This window comes from Palaemon carinicauda, chromosome 15, assembly GCF_036898095.1.
Source record: "Palaemon carinicauda isolate YSFRI2023 chromosome 15, ASM3689809v2, whole genome shotgun sequence".
NCBI lineage: Eukaryota > Metazoa > Arthropoda > Malacostraca > Decapoda > Palaemonidae > Palaemon > Palaemon carinicauda.
The window spans coordinates 74062503-74085552 of NC_090739.1; the positions used below are offsets into that span (position 1 = coordinate 74062503).

A 23050-nucleotide genomic window follows, 5' to 3' on the forward strand; every position below is an offset into this window, starting at 1 on the left:
TACATACATATATATACATATAATTTTATATATAGAGAGAGAGAGAGAGAGAGAGAGAGAGAGAGAGAGAGAGAGAGAGAGAGAGAGAGAGAGAGAGAGAGAGAGAGAGAGACCCAAAACATTTACATATAAAAAAAATTCCAAGTTTTCCTTGACCAAGAAAGAAAAATAGACAAATTGTGCCAATCAGGATAGAAAGAATGAACTCGAACAAAAAACACAAAGGAAAACTTCGTTTTTAATCAACTGCAGACGTGGAGAAGACTATACTTGCCCTACAATATCTATACTGGGAAGAGACAATAGAACCTCCAGTGTAATTTTGAATTGGTATCTAATGACCTTGCAGCGTGTTTGTAAATCGTAACTGTTGGGGATGTCAACAACTACAGTATATTAGGCAATACATTATTTACTATAAATGCATTTCATTGTAATAGCAATGATTATTCTAATCTGTTTACCTACGAAACGACATGAAAGTCCCAGCCCCTGCATATTTAGCATACCAGAAAACAAATCTAATTGCTGATTATACACCCAATATCATTAATGGGGTATTTATGTAATTAATACATAACGTGCTCAAAGGTTTAACAAATATACTGTACTAACAATTGTTTCTACTTGATCTAACACTCAAACAATATAGAACCGAAACATTCAAAACAAACAAACACGGGTCCTCCAACAAAGAACAAACACAGAGGCCGCCCTGTAAGTGACAGGCGTGGATGTGCGTGTAGCGTTTATCTCGGTCATGGACCACAATTTCCTCCTCCCTCACCTCAGGCCTAAGTTTGAAGTGCCGATAGGCGAATGACATCACCTGAGATCATTAAGCGAATAGGTCGCACATTATTTCTATAGTTCGAAAAGATGTCTTCTTCGATAAATTAACATCTAGGGCCTTCGACTTCATCGCTAATGAAAAAATGTAATGAAAATAAACTGAAAATCTTTTATTTTACATGAATTGCCAAATCAACGTTTTTGTGAGTTTCAATTAAATTTTGCAAATGTACCTACCTTCACTCAAGAATTTGATAGACAAAACGAAGAATATTAAAAGCAAGAAAAAATTAAATTATGACGATGACAGATTTGACAGGTGAATATCATCCATGATAAATAAACTTAAAACCAATCTTGAAAGCTAACACGTTAAAATGGTTATACGCAAATGTACTTCTGGTTGAAAAAAAAAAGTATTCGTGCAAATAACGGCAATATAACTCTCACGCCATCCTAATAAAAGACAAATTCTTTCAATCCAATTGGGCACAGCCCAGATATAGAGTCACCCAATTTCTCTTTAAGGTATTGGTAATAAAAAAAAATCCATTGAATGAACGAACACCTTTGAAGGTCAATGATGTCAAGCTAAATGACAACAGTTGGAGTTTCCAATGCTTTGCGAGACAGAGAATCAGAACTCATCCCAAGTACCAGACGAGAAGATAGCAGGTGCTAAATAACGAAATTCTAGAGATAAACTGAAATCCATAAGAAGAGGTGAGGGGATGAAAGGGCGTTCTTTCTGTCTCCGTAAATGGCTGTCTTATCTGGATGCACATTCTAGGGCGATGCAAAGGAATCATTTCGATAGCTAACTGTGGCAAACAAGGTATCCAATTACGTAACCTGTCTATGTTACGCGGACATAGTTTGAGCTTTACAAAATGGGGATTATTTAGAAAATTCATGAGGCCTGGAAATTTCATATATAACTAATTATTCTTATGTAGATACATCCAGTTTAAAGAAGTAAAAAAAAAAAATCTTACTTTTGATAGGCCTTTTATGAAAGCTTTGATTACAGTTTTATCAATCGGTATTTCAGATAGACGTTTATCGCTAACGTTAAATGTTATCAGATTTATATTTGTGTAATATAGCGGCACTCTTGTATTTATCTCGATAAGCTCAGAATGGAACATTTCTAACAGGGACTGCTCGGAAATATAGGCATCTACGGAATCTAAATAGCATCCATTGCTCTCTAGCTTACAGAAGCTGTGATATAATCACAAACTAAATCAGGTTGCCTAGTTAAATCTTGCGCAGGGTTCGTAGTTAATTGATCCTATAAAAAAAAGATTTTAACGGAATAATGGAGACATTGAAGTAAAAAATCACACAGCTATTGTACACAATTTGTGTAGTAGAAAAAAAAGGTAGTGAAGCAGACTAGCCAAAGTTGGCAACACAAACTAATACGAAAAACAATGACAACTACTCAAATAACTTTATGAGGTTTCATATATAAATAATTAATCTATCTTTTGCTTAAGAGTGTTAAAATTCACAATTAAAGTTTAACATTAAAAATCATTGCACAAAAATCACACAATGATGTTCACAAACTTCAGCAACACATGCAAGACAACAGGACAGAATCACGAGAGCGATTTCCCCATTTGGCACGGACCTCCTTGCTTGCAGTTACAGGGTGAAGGACACATTGCCATATCCAGGGTATGGCAGACGCGCGAAATCTTTAAACCCTATAACATTGTTGGCGATTGCATCAGAGAAAAAAAAATATAAGAAACTTAACGCACCAATCACATTATTCGTGCCACCTTGGCATAACTTATAAATATAATTTATATTGAGATTATGGGTTATGGCAAGACGAAGTAACGAAACAATGAAAAGATTATACCCAAGATAACAAGATTCAATTATTATTCAAATTTATTTGTATTTTGCTTCACTAATACTGTGTCTATATATATATATATATATATATATATATATATATATATATATACACACATACATACATACATACATATATATATATATATATATATATATATATATATATAGAGAGAGAGAGAGAGAGAGAGAGAGAGAGAGAGAGAGAGAGAGAGAGAGAGAGAGAGAGAGAGAGAGAGAGAGAGAGAGAGCATTGCAAATAACTATATATTTGTTTTCCTACCAACTTAGCCCACCCAACCACTTTACAAAAAGTAATAGGACACGCGAAATTTCGAAGTCATTGCAGTTCTTGCCATTGAAAATGTAAGTTATTCCAAGAATCTCATCACGTGATGTATTTGTGAAAAATCAATGTCCCGATGGCAGCTAATATTATAGATAACGTCTATGTCACGTCAACAATCTTTAGGTCATCTGCATCTACATGTACAGTTTGACAAAGGAAATCCTGGCACACCTCGAAAGAGGTGCACTCTGTCACGTCCTTACTGCTCGGCGAGTAACCCAAAAAGGTAGTGTAGGGGGAGAGAGCAGAGGTGGGGGTCAGGGCTACACACAGGAACTAGCCACCCAGTAAGGGTGTGACAGGGTGCACTTTCTCAGGGCTAGGTGTGTCAGGAATTCCTATACCAAACCACTCGATTTGTTGATAATGCATATCAAATATGCCGAGTTTATCTCCTATTTCTAATTTTAAGGCAAGGTTCAAGATGTGAACACTTCACGAAACTTGGATCCGCATTTGTACTATTGCAAACCTACATAACTATGACAAAAATGTTAAGTAAACACTTAGGGCTGACGGACGGAAAAATGAAATATACAGATTTCTGTTTATGACCAACAATGTATGGGTCTGCATTTGTACCAAGTTTGACAAAAATTCTTCACCCATGCAGGAGGATTTGGATGGGATTTATTAATTCAGGATATATAGCCGAGCGTTAGGACTTGTGAGGCCATTCAGCGCCCAACACAATAGGGGTAAAATTATGGGAAAAATCCTGCAGTAGTTTTATGAAGCAAAATTTATGTGGATGGAGAGCAAAAAGGAAGAGGGAATGGAGATAAGTAAACGGATATGAAGGATTCAAGATGACTCGGTGGGAAAGGACAAACAAATAGTAGATCAAAACACCATTGTTGGTTGGGGTAACGTCATTGACTCGAGATCGCCAGACTGGAATTCGAGTCCCGCTCAAACTTGCTAGTTCCTTTAGTGGCTGCAACCTCACCATTCTTGTGAGCTAAGGATGGGGGGTTTGGGGGAGCCAATAAGTCAACATGCTGAGTCATCAGGAGCCATTGCCTGATCCTCCTTGGTCCTAGCTTGGATGGAGAGAGAAGTTAGGCGCTGATAGTATATGGTCAGTCTCTAGGGTATAGTCCTGCCATTCATGAGCAACCTTTTAAACCTTTAAACCTTTTATGAGTCTTATAATTTTAATCATAAGCAAAGTTAATATACATATTAACTTCCATTGTTCAAATGTATAATAAAAAAAATTACAAAAGTCAGTTCGGTCACAAGATTAATAATAGGCAGTAAAATGTATTGAGCAATCATATGTACAGTATATGAAGCGTCTTCCACGGGATGGCCGTTAAAAAGGAAATAAACTGTTACAGATAAAGATCAGGATGGGAGGGGAGACAGGCACAAGTTTACAAACAAAGACACAGGAGTAGGAAAACGGGAGGCCACACCCCACAGTGACCTTATTCAAAAAGTAAATTTAATGTGGAGTCTTATCTGCCACATGACAAAGTGCAGCGTTATCTACCTTTGCTTCTGGCTAAACAGAGAGAGGTCATAGTGCGTGATGTTCCCATTAACATGAATGCCAAGCAGAGCGTTAATGAACAGCGATAAGTTAAAAGCCGGATGATAGAGACCTTCACCGCCAACTATTTTGGACGATATTTGTGGCAGGCACTTCCAACAAAGACCACAGCATCAGCGCTCCAAAAACGGATATCAACATACATTTTCCCAAGCTTATTCTATAATATTTTAATCATGCAAATATATACATATAAGTAAATACATAAAGACTACGTTATTCTTACTTCTGTGAACATATATTTGCTCATGTTTGAAATCTCAAAAGCAGGAATACGTGAGAACAAAATATAAGCAACAATTATCCTATTATTGTTTAATACCTCTGTATTAACAAACTAAATTATCTTTCCAAATCCACATCAAACCATCCGGACACGTCTTTATTCAGGTAATTATATTAAAACATATCCGAACACAAACATATGAAGGCAACAAAGATATTTATTAGATGAAATCACTGCAAATTTGCATCTTTTTCCATCATCCATTGTTCGAGCCTGGCGAGTTTCGGCTTTCCTTCCCACAAAAGGTCATTTGTGCATCAGAGGGCAACAATGAGAGCGCGTGAAAGCCTAATCAGCCCAGCGTCAAGACTTATGACATACTGCAAATTCCAGAGGGCAATCAGTTGCACGTGTCTGATGATGCACACTTACCGACTGCAATGATGCTCAAAGAATGGTGAAATTGAACCAGAGCGGGAAAGTATTACTACAAAAGTGAAAATTCAGAAAGCCTATTGCAAGATATCAAGCTATCAGCTTTGATAGCCCTTATCTCCCGGCTCTTTGCCAAGATTACAGGATCCATTGACTCTGTTGTGTAGAGATAAAACACAAAGGCAAGGAAGGAAACTCATGGGGAGGAGAGGAGGGAAGAGATTGGTTGGGGTCACTAATCTCAAAAGGAATACACGCCATGTTTTAACAGGGCAAGAGAAGAGGCCATGGGAAAAATATTCCGTCCATGAAGTGGATAAATACACTTAAAATTTCATGGTAAAAGACCAACAGCTATTACACTAGGACGATTAACCGAACCAGTGCTCTTGATCCTGTAAGCCTGCTAAGCACCTTTTTGTTGGGTTTCTTTTGAATTGTTTAATTGCTGACGTTTAAAGGAAAATACAATGACAACTTCAAGACTATGTAAACTTAAATATCATCTACCAAGTCAACCACTACTGTCGTAGTCATGAAATGTATTTGAATCTGAAAGTTAACAAATTTTACAACCTTATCTCAGTACTTAATGAAAATACATAAAACACTACGCATAACAACGTTTAAATATCTTAAATGCATAACTAATAAGGGCACTGGTCTTTCATATTACACTATTCAAAACAAAATATGAATTCATGAGCCTTCATGAGTGACTCGTAGACATTGGTTGTTTCCCCCCAAGAGAATCAATTGGACATACAAATAATACCAGGACCTACACACGCACACGAGAGAGAGAGAGAGAGAGAGAGAGAGAGAGAGAGAGATTAGTGTAGGGGGCGCAGTGCGTCAACAGAAAAATATGTGACTCGTAGATCAATATCGACACACCTGAACCCACTAAAGTTCTACGATGACCCGGAATCCATAGGGCCAGACAGGCTAGTTACTGACCGAGTGACTCAATGCTGTTGTCCTGGAAACCAGACAGAAACTTCCTATTCCGATGTAAAAGTTGTACGCGGGTCATCCACTTGACTTTTGACAAGTCGAACTTTAGAGGAATACGGAGCACCCTATAAATGCACAAATTTATAAGGTAAGCTGTTAAACATTATTTTTGTGATGAAATGAAAATGCTAACAAAGTCCTATGGAACGCTATCTCAGGTTATTATATGATCAAATACATCGATTTAGATTAAATTTCTCTCACAACCTGTCTCTACTTGACGCTGTTACAAAAATTATGCATAGCGAGCCACAGTCTACTATTTGAAGCTATTACAATAGTAAATCAGAATATAAAAATTACAGTCTTCATTGATACTCAATATAAAGAATTATCAACATACATAATTATGAAATTGAAATTACTGTACTTGAATGCCGGAGCCTGAAATAAAAGGCAAAAATAACAGATCGCAGCATTCAAGAGTTAAGACCTTCAGTGGTGCGCTTTCTCAGCTGTTTTCTCTAAGGCAAACATTCGTCAATTAATCACACCGAATAGAAGTGTGCGTGAGTTCATTCTTCTATTGTAAAAACAGAAATGAAAGGCAAATTGTAAATAAAATATAGCATTAAACTAAATTTCAGATTAATGGTTTCCAAGAGTAAAAATATGGTTGACATTTAAATTCATAACACCCACTAATAAAAAAAAAAATCATATCAGCACTTTGGACTAGGGATTTACCAGGACACGTATCCAAAAGTGAATTGAAGATGGTAGAAAAAAAAATAAGGCAAGAGACACATATCAACCTTCTTTCCGAACGACTTGTCAATCACGAAAGCAATTTTCCAATAAAGATTTCAATGACAGAAAATTGGCCCGGGTTCTTTTAAAGTGGCGTTCAATATCAAGTAATATTTCGCCAAAGATCAAAAAGAGGATATTTCTATACATAGAAAAGTAAAAAATCATCTGATTTTGCCTTTCTACGATTAAATTTTTACACATACACAGAAAAACAATATTCCTAATACTCACGAATAAACATAAAAATTCTAATGAGTGATTAAAAAATTGCTAAAAAACATCTTCCATTAAAAACTTTGAATAAAATTGAGAAATTATCTTCCATATTTTTCGAAGTCACTGGGTAAGACGAGACAGGACTTGCAATTAAAGGAATAAAACTTTCTTACGTTGCAAATAAAAGGCAGGTAGCGTAACAATCTGCAAAACAAGCGTTGCAAAATTCCATAATTGTCAAGACAAAATTTCACCCAAAAGCTGCTTAGCCTTTTGAAAATTTATCTTTTGAAATCCTCGACTTTTGAGGACTGTCGTTAGTTAAAAAGTGTATACTTTCTGAACATACTGCAAAGCTAAGAGCACGAATTATATGATGATGATTATCTAAACATAAAATAAAAAGGTAGTTGCTTGTGCTATCAGATTGCTGAATGGAGAATTTAAAATTGGTTTCCAAAGTATGTTTCTTGTGTACGAGTTTATTTGGATCACTATCAAACACTATCGAATTCTAGCTCCGCTACGCAATCTCACCTATTATAAAGCAAGCATCGGGTTAGCAACGCCCAATAACCACTCGGGGAGTAAAGTTGCACGTTCCGAGTGCTACTCAAGTCTAGCAAGCCCCTCCACATTGTAAGCTTATCCATGGCAACCCATCCCAAATTCGCAGCTACGGCCGTCCCTGAGTATTGGAGAACGTCATGTTCGAATCGGTAATCACAATTGTAGCGTCATTTATTCCGGCAGCCGCAGTTAGCCACAAACCCTTCTCTCCCCAACCCCTTTCCTTCCAGACACTCCTACTCCTCCTCCTCTTTTCTAGGACTTCACATCCTTCGTTTTCCGTCTAGACCCTTAGCCAGAGACTACTATGGCCTGGTGCAATATGATTCATAACAACTTTTTTTTTTTGTTATAACAATTTATACGTATATTAGATGTTTTTAATTTATAATCAGTCTTTATACTCAAAACTACATCAAAACACAATAAATATTATATATATATATATATATATATATATATATATATATATATATATATATATATATATATATATATATATATATATATATATATAAACAATTCCATCACTTTTGGGGAAATGCAAATTTCAATATTTGACCCTCCTAACTCCCTGCCATAGTAGTTAAGGCTAAAGTAAAAGTCAGTCACAGCCATGCGGTGCAAAAATCTTGCTACCTATTGCATCCGTGACACACACGTGAACACAGCCATTCTTTCCGCTCTGCAATATCCAGCACATCTATTGTTGCGAAATTCACTCGTCACACAAGTACACTCTGTGTACTTTATTTTCGAAAAGCCACCACGACACCAAAACGAAACAGTCGTTCACTAACAAAATACTCCGACTTTGGGCGAAATTCACGATGACCGCTGTCGGTCGGCCGAAGGGAGGCGAGAGAGCCGAGCCGCCGCCGGTACTCACTGACTCAGAAACAACACTGGTGATGGGCCAAGTCCCCAACCTCGTCACCACGTGTACGCCATGACGGGGGCGGAGGACCATAGCTCGCAGGCCGCTCCCTTGTTCGCTCTTTTGCTGGTTCGTGCTCTGCTCTTCTCTGCACGTGCCCCACCCACTGACGAATGCCGTGCACCATCGTCCACTTTTGATGCTCCATCCCATGTCTAAAACTACGCACGTTCTCACCATAGCCTTTCGAACGAATAAATTTACATTCATATTGTACGTGAATATTCAACTCAACTGCCTCATTTTGCATAAGGGAGTGACGCGCACAAACGTTTCCTAACAAATAAAATATTTTGGATGTTCTCTTATCACGATGATATATGTAATCGGTGGGATGTTTCTTCTTGAATGAAATATGTTATGGAAGTTTATGAAACAAAATTTTGGTCTCATCACACCAAGAAATGAAACCATACAATTCCAAGACAAAAATAAGATGATTAACTAAACACAGATAATAAACGAATGAATGCACATTTATGTGTATGATATAATGGTACATACTATTACGCAGCTTGCAGATTTCTAGGATTGAGATCGATTCTACTCTATCATTCAAGTCCACCCAACTTTAAATTGTTCCAGCATCAGCCGTGGTCAAGGAAAAGGGGCGTGGGACTAGCAACATCACCCTGAGGACTCACTGATATACGAGATGGGGATTTTTTAGGCATGTATCTCTTCAGAGGTATATGTGTATGATGAAAAAAGTATACACACATACACACACACACACACACACATATATATATATATATATATATATATATATATATATATATATATATATATATATATATATATATATATAAGAGAGAGAGAGAGAGAGAGAGAGAGAGAGAGAGAGAGAGAGAGAGAGAGAGAGAGAGAGAGAGAGAGAGAGAGAGAGAGAATGTATCAGAAATCAAAATGAACTACCTTTACCCTTTAACTCGCGAAATAATCAAACACGAAGCCGAACCCCTGACGCCAAGCGGGGTTACCAAGAATGACCTCATAGAAAAGAAAATGTAAAAGTTACGGAATCTGAGGTTCAACCAGAGTATGTCGGTCATCGAGACAATAAAGAAGCGCTCTTGCGAAAGAAAAGACTGTTTAACCAGCCAATAGCTCAAGGCAATAATTAAGTCGGTAAGCAATTCCGCTCCAGAAGTAACCAATGTAAACGGATTTCGAGATTTCGTCATTCTTTCCCTACCCACTTCGTAACAAGGACCTCTACTATCAAATAGGTAGGAGGGAGACCCCACTTTGGGAGAACCTTTGGACGACCCAGGGTGATTTAGGTTCACAAGTATGAATGAATTAATCAATGGAAGTACTTTTAGTGACGGCCCAATTGCCCTAATTTCATAAGGTACGCTTAGGAATGACGTCCAACCTAATCCGAGTCACTTCCAGAATTAGAGCTATAACTCGGATTACAACTATAAAACTGAATGCTAACGAATACAGTTAGATCTTTACGCCGTTATGATACAATTGAAAATTTTCATGATTGTGGACCATGGAAATCTTAATATCCTGTTATTTATATGTTATCCAAAAGTAAAATGAAAGAAAAGTATCTTAATAATTAGGATAAAACAAACCGACTTCCTTATTTTTTTAGAATGACAAACAAACTATACATAACCTGCGATAAATAACAATTATAAAGGGGTATACAAAAGAACTAAGATATCATTACTCTATTTTGCAAAATTCTTATTTATTACAGAGATTATAAGTACACATATATATTATGACAAACCTTCTCTCTCTCTCTCTCTCTCAATGGTGAAAACAGCATTTCAGCGATACAATATATTATAACTACCATAACCCAATACTTCAAACTTTCATATGTATTAAAACAGGAATGCTTGGAGATGCTTGGCTCTTAGTCATGAACCTTGTCCATGGTTATGCAATGACCATTTTTACAAGGCGCACAAGCTACTATTACTTCAAAATTTCGATGTTCATATTTCACAATAATCGCAAATCCAACGATTCACCTCCCGTATTGCATGGAAATCAGTGATTACAAGAATTCACGCGACAGAACAGATCCCACTTGGCGTCGACACTTTCACCAGAACGGGTGCCCTAAGGCGAAGCCACCAGTCCCACCAACACCACCATAACTTTAGCAAGGTCATGAGAACTCTGAAATTACACAGGAAGGGAAATAGGAGATGAAGAATCGTCAGGCCAGAAAGATGAGCTGGTGTCTTTTATATAGAAAAAAATACATGGTGTTTCTCAGTTTATTTCACATTATCACTCCGTCCAAGGATAAAGCTGAAACATTGTCAACCACAGTATGTCAATGTCAGGGAGATATATATATATATATATATATATATATATATATATATATATATATATATATATATATATATATATATATATATATATATATATATATATATATATATATATATATATATATATATATATATATATATATTGTTACCATGATAATGCTTGAAATTACCGATGGCTTAGACGAAACCTATTACCATTATAAACTAGCATAATAATGTTCCATTCGAGTCACTAATATCTTCATTATATAACATTATATAATAAAGAGCATGTGTCAGAATACACACACATATATAATATATATATAATATACATATAATATATATATACATATATATATATACATCTTTCCAGTCACGTTCAGCGGAATTGCCAGACGTATAACTACTCGGTCTCTCCCCGTCCCTCGGGTGGGGGGGAGAGGTAATAGGAGTAATATTCTGGTGAGAGGGTGCCCGAGAGGAAAAGGGGAGGGTTTTCAGCTCTATATGTGGCGTACATTAGTGTATGTGATTATATATATATATATATATATATATATATATATATATATATATATATATATATATATATATATATATTATATTATGTATATTCAAAGAATAAAACACACCAAAATGTAAACGCCTCTCATTAAGACGAACCAGACGGTACCTGCCACGATTAAAGTCGTTAATTTATTACATGTTAAGGTTTTCTTAAAACCTTATATTCTGTCTAACGAGAGAGAGAGAGAGAGAGAGAGAGAGAGAGAGAGAGAGAGAGAGAGAGAGAGAGAGAGAGAGAGGATGAATGCAGGATAATTTTAATTTGCCTCGTAGCGATGAATAGCAACGCTACTGTTGACAGCATCCAGATAACCTTGTAACCAATGATAAAAAAGGGAAGTGTTTGCGAGTCAAGAGGGGGGGGGAGGGAGGGAGGGAGGTTGCTGGGATACCGAATAATAAAGGGTATGAGGGCTAAAAAAAGTCAAGGTCGAATATATGGTAGTTGGTTAAGATATAAACAGAATATAGTTAAGAAAAAAAGGGTATCTATGATGAACCTCTTCAGAGCCACGCCTCCCCTTGAAGGAGGTTTCACAGCGGGGTGCACACTGTAGGCACGCATCGAATGGCTCATCTCTAAGCAAAAGGGATTTCGATAAACATAACAGACAACAACAATGTTTTAGGAGCTATGATTCTTGTTTATCTTATATAAGCAATTACACCAATGAATAAGAATGCCAATGTGCACAAGCAGAAGCTAACTATTTCCTCAAGACTATTTTGTTCAACTAATTTCATATCTACAAGCAATTACATAACACATACATACAAACACACACACACACACACACACACACACATATATATATATATATATATATATATATATATATATATATATATATATATATATATAAACATATATATATAAATACACACATTATATATATATATATATATATATATATAATTTATATATATATATATATATATATGTATATATATTTTACGGTATCTAACACTGATAAAATTACACAATTCAAAATCTCCCATAAATAGTATACAGTATATTGAATATCCCAGGAACTTGCTCTGCAGAAAATATTCAACTCGCTCTGCTTCTTGTAATAGTTCGAATACATATCCGCGATAACAAACACATTGACTATCGACCAGACCATACGCCATCAATCGTAATTTTATTTCCCTCTCGATAAATCGACTTCGATGATGACAAAGCTCTATGCTGAACCACCAACCAAGCAAAGAGGCGAACCTAACGCACTGCGGTGGTGGAAGTCATCTTGCCTTAACCTTGAAACTGCTATAAAACAGGATGGGGCAGTCCACCAGCAAACCAAGATAACGACGGCGAAGGCGATGATGATTCAACTGATTTCAGCAGTGCAGAAGCTAAGATGAATCGGAGACGTCGAAGAGAGCAACCGTCGGTGCTTGCAGACGGATCCTTTCCTTCCTAGCCGTCTGTGGTCGGAGCTAAGTATTGGTACAGTCGCCGCTAGGCCAAAACCACAGTAATTATTGTTCTGTTGCCACGTTAGGTTTCGTTCAGCCAACACAGCTTCTTCTGTATAACTTGTTCGGAGGAACAAAGTAATCTTCACAGGCAACAAGCATTGTGCAATATTACTCTCTAAAGTAACAGGTACTGGCCAAAAAGCATTCTAACAGTATTTGGGAAATGAATAGTTCTGAATTTACCAGCAATCACAAGGGACGGAAAAACTGATTCCACATGATATGCAAAAAACAATTCATTTATATATATAGGAATATGCAATGTTAAGAAAATGGCCTTCCTCGTAATTACATGGCAGATACCAAAAAATCTGCATTTACTATAACATGACAAAAATTACACATTCATTTCGCATTAAAACATAAAATGAGCGAAAAATACATTAGCATTGCATGTCGAATTTACTGATGAACTAATATTGTTGTTACTTAAATAACAAGACAAATAGAACACAATTCTGAAATTCTAATATATCGCAATACTGGCTTATAAATATTAAACAACAAGTACGAACATCACTGGTACTGATAATACTTCCACTGCTTAATCAGCTCCCATCATCAAAAGCGAGTTTCAACACCATAATATTTAGTTGGAAAGAGAGCAACGGAAAGCTGATAAAGCATAAATATGACGGTATTGAATGGAAAAAGAAAACATGAACACATTCGTTATACAAATACCCAACAAAATTAACGTTAGTGAAACCAAATTTTCGTATCGTCATCATTCTATATGAAAGTTCACTAATTTCAGTGTAAAACATGACTCCCGTAATTAGAATTACAGGGCTTTTGTCAGAGATAATATCAAAATAACGTACTTGTCAAAAAAAGTAAACATCTAGCGTAGCAATATACACAACATTCTAATGTACAAATAACCTACATAAACCAAGAATAGAATCCAATCAAACCTCCTTGTGTATGAAAACACGTTCTTCATCACACATGCTAAAACAACAACTCTGTGATAGACGTCCTTCATTTGTGTATCTTTTTTTTTCTGTCCAGTAATTGAGACCCTCGAGCCACCCGCACATTAATGACCAAAATGAGAGGTACACAAAGAGATGGTTGGGAGTCGGGGATGGGGGTAGGGGAGGATGCGAGAGGTACCGTAGGGTAAGGTGGAGGCTGTGCACTTACTGTACACGACCTTCATTTGCATTACCTTCAACTAAGTGGTGAATCTGTAACTAGTCAAAATCCGCAGCGTTTCAGCATTCATTTTAGTACCATACTATTTCGAGGGTCTGAGCCAAGGCCAGAAACAAAGGTGAGAGGCAAGTCACCTGTCATAATGATACATAGGTTAGTCAAGTCACCCTCATAATAATAAATGGGTTATTCAATTCACCCCCATGATTATATACAGGTGATAGTCAGTTCACCTATACACCATGATACTTAGGTGAGAATAAAATCTTCCATTATAAGGCTACATAGAGAGACGATTTACCCTCCTTTACGCTGATACATTACATCCAGCGTATTACCGATATCACTGGATTAAACTTGTTACATCTGCCCTATTTATTACACTTGAGTACGAAGAAAGTGCTATGACTAGCCCTGCACTATTCTAGACGCTTTTCGATTATCTTTTTGATAAAACACAGTAGGAGCATTTCAAGGCTTACTCAAAATCCCATTACAATGGCTTCGCACGAATCGACAGAAAATATAAAAGATACTAATTGTCGAATGACGCATCGCTTGAGCTCCGTACAAATTCGTCATTCATAAAAATGTCACAAAATGGATTTTTTATTCAGTCATTATTTGCGTGGGTTACTCAAGGATCATTACAGAGGGAAGTTGCAACTCACAGTCGTAAAACATTACTATTCTCTTACTAATTATGGGAATGCTGGCGAACGCACAGTCACAAAGAAAGAATAAAATTACCCGACTGACATTTGCTATTTGGTTATTTTAATCCATTAAAGAATTCTTTTCAGTTTATTAAGAATGTATAAAAGATTCCACGAATGTAATTTACATCATATTTAGTGGTGAGCTTTACCAAATAAATGACGGGTAATCTCATTATAATGGTTAATGAAAAGAGTCGGACAAAACTTAGTTCATGAAAAAGCGAAAGCTGAAGGCTTCGTGGTCTTGCCTACAGCGACAGGTTCTGCAAATGAAAGGGATCATGCAAAGCAGATAACATTGAATCCAAATCCCAAATACAATGACATACAACTTTTCACAGCATGTAATGGCTCATGAATGCAGGAATCCAGTCAGAAAATTTCCGCGCGAGTCCTCATTTTCCAGAAATATCTGTTACAAAATGATGTAATACTTTAGAATGTTTAAATTCACGGTTGTAAAGAATAATTTTTACAGAAAAATCTAAATTTCCCCCAAAACCTCATTCTATGCAAAAATTGCATGAAATGATGACCAACATGTACACACTACACTATACTCAGACACAAAAAGATATCAATATTTTGACAGATATGTATTTACACACACACACACACACACACACACACATATATATATATATATATATATATATATATATATATATGTGTGTGTGTGTGTGTGTGTGTGTGTGTGTGTGCGCGCGCGCGCGTATGTGTGCGTGTGTGTGTGCATGTGTGGCCATTTCTTTCAGTGATCTTGAGTATTTTACGGATTACTTTATTCACATATCTTCTCTTAGTTGCTCTTTATTTCATTTATTATTTGACTATATAGTCAACACAATCTTGGTTGTTTCATTTAAAATATAATTCATCATGAAAACGATTACGGAGAAAAAGAATGATAAAAATGAGACCGAACCAGGTTATATTTCTTGATGAGAGGAAATTGCTGAATCAATCATGTTTACTAATTCCTATACCAACATCAATGCTCCTGTTTCTTAGAGTAATTCTCCCATTTTACACAAATCCTGACATCAATTTAAACGGGATTCATGTCTGATATTTCATATCTGCTTTGGTTGGGAAATTTGTTTCTGCTCAAAAAAGTTTCTTCATTGTTCAATACTTCATTTTTAAATAGACAGATGTTATGCTTACTTGTGAATTTTAAAACTTACACTAATGTTTAATCAACCAGAATTTCCTACAGATAACCATATCACAAAGCTGATATATATAGAGTATTTCACAAGGAACACCTGTCCACACCATTGGGGACATTCAGATTCTATGAATATCCAGACTATTCAGGCGAAACGTGGAATTTCTAGGCACTCGAAGTTTAGCAATATAAAATATCACCGTAAATATAGTAGTAAAATACAAGAAAAATCGATAGTTGTCCAGGATTTTGGGTTAATAGAAATCAAATCCGCTAAAAATCATACTTTGGAGACTTCCCAAACCTTTAATATACTTTTTGGGGAAATAAAACAGCTTATTAGGTTAATAAATTAAATTGAAAATGAGTAATCCAATCAAATGTTCAATATAAATGTAAAGTGCACTTCATATATAGGAAAAAAAATTAATACAAAAGCAAATTTTGACTCGGTTAAAGAAATAAAGTTAAAAGTTTATATAAAACAGAGAAAAATAAAATAGGTGGATATACGGCTACCAGAAAATGCTGTTGATAACGAATACGAGAAGTTAAGAAATAGAATAACCGAGACGGAAAGACCGAACATTTAATACACTTACCAATATCCGAAAGCACCAACATAATCTGATGTCTTACCTGGAAAGATAAAAGTGAAAGTAAGTAACCAAAAATAACAGGCGTAAAATATTTATCACAGAGAAGAAAAGCCATTTCAGAATATTTCGAGTCAGATTTATGGATATAGCAAACATAAAAATCAGGTTAATGTACAAATTTTCTTAATATCACACAAATTATATCTTTCGAACCTTTCTACGTCAAGTAAATTACACATCAAGTAGAGTATTTCCGGATAACCAACGACCCATCACAAATGAATCATATTCCTGCTGATTCAGAGGAAAATTCGCCGTTGCTTTGATCAGTTCGTAGCAAAAATTACCGATGAATTTTCCTTCGAGCAGGTAATGGCAAATTTTGAGAGAAATCGTATAAATGAGGATATGAGCATCAAACATGACACACTTATTCTCCAACTGATACTTATTAAATCTGGCTTATTGTGCAATGGAAAAATCCAAGATGGCCGCCAAATTAACCACCCGAAGCTGATGTTTTGCTTTGAAGAATTTGTTGTTATCCGATTTGAATGGTCTAGATGTGCATACCCGTTTTCATGCCAATTGGCGTAGATTTCAATTTTCATGAAGTAAATGACACTTTTTTCAAGATTTTGTCTATAAAACGGAGACATATTTTCATAATTTTACCTTTTTTTTTTTTTCAAGATGGCCACCAGATTTTCCGTTTTTCATTTCATAAGCCAAACAAACGGCCCTCAAGCTGCTACTATTTATCTAATATTATTAATATTCCTAGCTAAGCTAAAACCTTAGTTGGAAAAGGAGGATGCTATAAACCCAAGGGCTCCAACAGGGAAAATAGCACAGTGAGGAAAGGAAATAAGAAAACATAAAAATTGTGCCCTCAAGCAGTGATAGACTATGGTGCAGAGGTTATGGCACTACTCAAGACTAGAGAACAAAGGCTCAATTTTGTAATGTCCTGCTCCTCGAAGCGCTTCTTACCATGGCTAGTCTCTCTTAGTCAGTTCTCCCCTGCACATCACTCTGCAACTGCATAAGTCAACAGTAGCAGCTGGAAGACCAGTTGCATTTTTTGAACATTGTGGTGCAAAGCTTACGAAATGAAAAAATCTATTGGCCATCTTCACAAAAAAAAAAAAAAAGTAAGATCTTGAAAAATACATGTCACCTTGCTTATAATATATATATATAATATATATATATATATATATATATATATATATATATATATGTGTGTGTGTGTGTGTGTATATATATATAGAAAAATGTGTCATTTTGCTTTATAAACATTGAAATCCACTCCAGTAGACTTGAAAACATAGGAGTGCACATCTAGATCTTGCAACTCGGACAAATACATATAATTGTAAACAACGTTAATTTTGGGCGGCTAATTTGGCAGCCATCTCGAAAAATGTCCTTCCTCTTGAATTTTTAATTGGCCAATCTGCCAGATGTGATTAATATGACTAGGAGAACAAGTGTGCCAAATTTGATGCTTGTATCATCATTTACATGATTATTCTGTTATCTCCCACATTATAGTAACAGCAATAATCACAGTTGCCTTCAACTTTAAAATAATGGTAAAGTATTAAAACTAATTATAGTTACACAAACTGAAGAGACGGCTACTCCGTCTAAACGCACTTTCACAGCCAGAACCAGGCGAGAACATTTCCCAAACAAACAAGTTGCTGTTTGCTCAAGGGTCCATTGATGTCAGAAAGTCAATATTAATTATGGCATGACGGGGAGAAAGGGAAACTTGAGTGAACTGCATTTCGACAACCCAAATGTAGATATGCGTAGGGAATCATTCTATTCAAGCGCAATGTATATTTCTCACAGATGCAACACAATTACAATATTACAGTAAATTAGAAAACAACAAATCGTCCATTCACACGTGTTTACATATACATAAATTGACCGGTAGCACCAGTGCTGTTGTAATCAGAGTAATCTCCTGGAGTTACGTAAGAGTAAGGAAAGGCCGTAAGAACGTGGTGTAAGAAACTCATTCGTCTTCATCCTTCACCGCAAGACAGAGAGAGAGAGAGAGAGAGAGAGAGAGAGAGAGAGAGAGAGAGAGAGAGAGAATTCTCAATGGTGAACAGTGCGTATATTAAATATTCTAACTTCTTTATACACGAGGAAAAGGCAAATATCTATTTAAATTATTTTAATATCGTGCATAAAGATAATGGTAGATAAGATTAGAGTCACAGCTAGACAAAATTACTTTCAGTTTCAAATAATAAATGAAAACATGAATAAAAAAGGAAGAAACAACCACCAATTTCTATTCCTCTAATTTAGATTTTTTGAATAAAACACCAAGCACCTCATTTGTATCTCCCATAGCATAATTACGGCTTTATTGTACAGATAAAGAACAAATATATTTTCAAATCTGCAATGGAATACATGCATATGTTTTAACTATATCGTTTATTCTATAATAAAATGTAGCATATAACTGAAATTCTTACTGTTTTAAAATGGATAAGAATTATTCAACTGTTTTGTTACAAAAATAAATGTCCTTGAATTTTACACACATCATACCCATATACATATATACGAGAGAGAGAGAGAGAGAGAGAGAGAGAGAGAGAGAGAGAGAGAGAGAGAGAGAGCGAGAGAGAGAGAGAGAGAGAGAGAGAGAGAGAGAGAGAGGAGATAATAGAATGTAAGATTTAGGCCTTAAGCCAAGCACTGGGGCATCAAAGGCAATTTAGCGCTATATGATGCAAATCAATCAATCATACCCGTGCTCTGACAACATTTGTATAATTTCCACTTATAAAACTAATCACACAACTTTCATAAAACAGCATCTAAATGCAAAATATGAAGCGATTAAAACGATTAAGAAAAGAATTGAAAAAAAATTAATTAAAGCTCGTAATTTAAACCAATACTCTGTATAAATGTTTTCAAGTTCAGGGTATTACAATTTTTCCCCCAGTATCTCTCTTAAAGGTTTGCCCTGGAGTAAATGTGTCCTCTTCTGAAGATCAAAAATAGGCCAATCGATTAAAATAAGTTTAATAACTATTGTCACTTGACAGGTATTACAAAGAGGGGCCTGTCTCCCTTACCCACCCTTCATTACATGATTGTGGGTTGCATGTGTATGGCCAATACGCAGTCTATTTTAAATTATATAATCACCCCTTGTAGAATTATAAGATGACCATTTATACAGTAAAAATATTCCCTTGTACATGAACATTCACGTATGTAAAAATAAAGAAATAAATCATTTCATAATGATCTCGCAAATAGTAAAAGCAAAACATATAACCATACACTATACATCTTAAAAATGCAGTTTCCATTATGGCTGACATTAACGTAACATTGAGAATGGAAGACATCTATTGCAGACATTATTATTATTATTATTATTATTATTATTTTTTTTTTTTGAGATTCAAGAGATTCTTTATCTACGATTTTACAGTGATTCAGATATTGAAAGAAGAAAAGGTTTGATAATTCCTATAAAAAATCTATAATTAATATACATCGAGAAGATATGGATAGATGCTGCGCTGTTCCGGTCCAATGTGTGCGAAAACTATTTAACAACAGACTTACAAATGACTCGCTGTTACACGCGAGAAAATTCGCTCCTTTCATTTTATATAGAATAGATTCTATATCACTATGAATAAATTTGATCAAGAAACAGCAAGAAACCAAGGTATGCATCATAATAAAAGATCCCTGCAGTGGATTTACTAGCATGTGTAAAATATTAAAAAGAGCAACATGAGCTGCTTTTCAATAGCAAAAACATAATACTCAAATTATTTGGAAATATTGACATACAATTTACTAGTACGAATAAAAACAAGTAAACGCATATCGCTCAACGCTAGGTCATCAAAATGAAACAGAAATGATTCTGATCAATAAATTAATTGGTGACTAAACATTTAATAAGAGGCGCTGTCTGCCAAAAAACTCTCTTGAATCTCCACAAGGACGGTCGTGGGGTTAGCAACTTAACCCAATGAATGCTTACTGATAACTGGATGAGTAATATTTCTGGCAGTAGTGTATATATATATATATATATATAAATATATATACATATATATGTAATTATACATATATATATATATATATATATATAGACAGTATATATGTAATTATACATATGTATATATATATATATATATATATATATATATATATATATATATATATATTATATATATATATATATATGTGTGTGTGTATTTTATACATATACTGTATATGCATATATTTATATATATGTATGTATGTATGTATGCATATATATGTATGTAAATATATACATGTATATATATATGTATGTATGTATGTATTTATGTATATATATTTATGTAAATATATACATGTATATATACATGTATATATATATATATATATATATATCTGTATACATATATGTATATATGTATATATATATATATATATATCTGTATACATATATGTATATATACACACACACATATATATATATATATTATATATATGTATATTTTATATATACATATATATATATATATATATATATATATCTATATAATGAGCATGCCTAAAACCAATGGTGGATAAAATATCAAATAATACAAAAATATGAAAATCTGGTTAAGAGTATTTAAATTCCAGTAAAATTAATTTGAATTTTTGTTTTATAAATATGAGTTGAGATAAACCTACAACCTTCTTGGTAGCAAAGTAAACACGATGGTAATCTCAAATTTAATAACTGCAAATTCCTATTCTATCATGAAGGCAAAAGGCTTACCCTAATACTTTCGTGGATTCGAATACTCTTCACGTATGAAGTATGTCCGAAGTACCGAGATGTTTAGAAGTATTCTTGTGTAAATTATACTATCTTACTATCTATCTATCTATCTTTATCTATAAATATATCCATCTATCTATATAAATATATATCCATCTATCTATATAAATATATATCCATCTATCTATATAAATATATATCCAATATATATATATATATAAATATATGTATATATCTATGTATATACAATATATATATATATATATATATATATATATACTGTATATATATGTGTATATGTGTGCGTGTGTTTTCTTATAAACATGATGCCATCTATCTATCTATCTATCTATCTATATATATATATATACACACATATATATAATATATATATATATACATACTGTATATATACATATACATATATATACATATACATAGACATAGGCATATACATACACATATATACATACACAAACATCTGGATAAGATCTGTAAATGTATTACAGCCATTCCAACTAACATTATCGTAATAGTTAACACTGCACTTGAATGATATCTATTTCGTAGATCGATGTTACCACATTACCAATACCTGTTTTTCTGGCTCAAAGAATCCTTCCTATGCAAACCTATTCGTTATGAAAAATATACGCAAAATATTTGCCTTATTATTTTAAAAATAATGATCAATATACGGAAAAAAGGGAAACCAGAAAAATCAAGGAATGCTGAAATAACCACACACTCTTTGCAATGAAAAAAAAAATAACAGTACATAACACATTAAATATAAAAATCCATAATTAAACCACTTACAACCCATAAAGCGAAAATTCTGAGAATGATAAATGTTTCTCTCCGATGCTATCACCGGATTACGCCGGGATGAAAGTAAACTTCAGCATCCCAGCCAAGTACGATTAAAGCTGTAAGGGCATTAGACGGGCTACATACTGACCAATGGCAGCGTTCTTGTTTATCTTATTTATCGCCATAACATGGAATAGATTAATTCCGTTATAGTCTAACAATGCTAGGTTCTTTAGACATCATCTGTAGTGGACATATGAACAGCTTTGACATAGAAATTGACGAATTTTAAGTATATATCATTAACCTGCAAATCACAAAACAAAGTTTGTCACTGATATATTAATTTCGATGCTATTTCATGTCAGAAGTTGTCAAATTATCATAAAACATTTAACATTGAAAGACAGAAGAACGCGAGTACAAATATGAGTAACTTTTATCTGTATATATTATGAACACATAAATACATAAATCCAATACAGTAAGGATGTGTATATATGATATTCATAAAATTAACGTAAATCTCGTTAACTTTACCTATAGAAAAAGCATTGCAGGACAACCAACACAGATACTCCTTAACAAAACCTCATAAACATTTTATTCAATGTAACAATAAATCGAAATAATAAATTCATAAGCAGATATAAAAAAAGGAAGTAAAGCAAATAGATCACTTTATGGT

General features: G+C 34.4%; 1 protein-coding gene across 6 annotated transcripts in view; it reads right to left on the reverse strand.

Moving 5' to 3' along the window:
* CdGAPr (GTPase-activating protein CdGAPr) overlaps positions 1-23050 on the reverse strand; it is an 805825-nt gene that overhangs the window by 194860 nt on the left and 587915 nt on the right. The window contains exon 1 of one of the 6 annotated variants that reach the window (XM_068388523.1): positions 8589-8719. The exons of the other annotated variants lie outside the window; for them this stretch is intronic. The gene's annotated coding sequence lies outside the window, so the exon portion shown is untranslated. Of the gene's footprint in view, positions 1-8588; positions 8720-23050 lie in introns of those variants that run through there. 6 annotated transcript variants of the gene reach the window in all.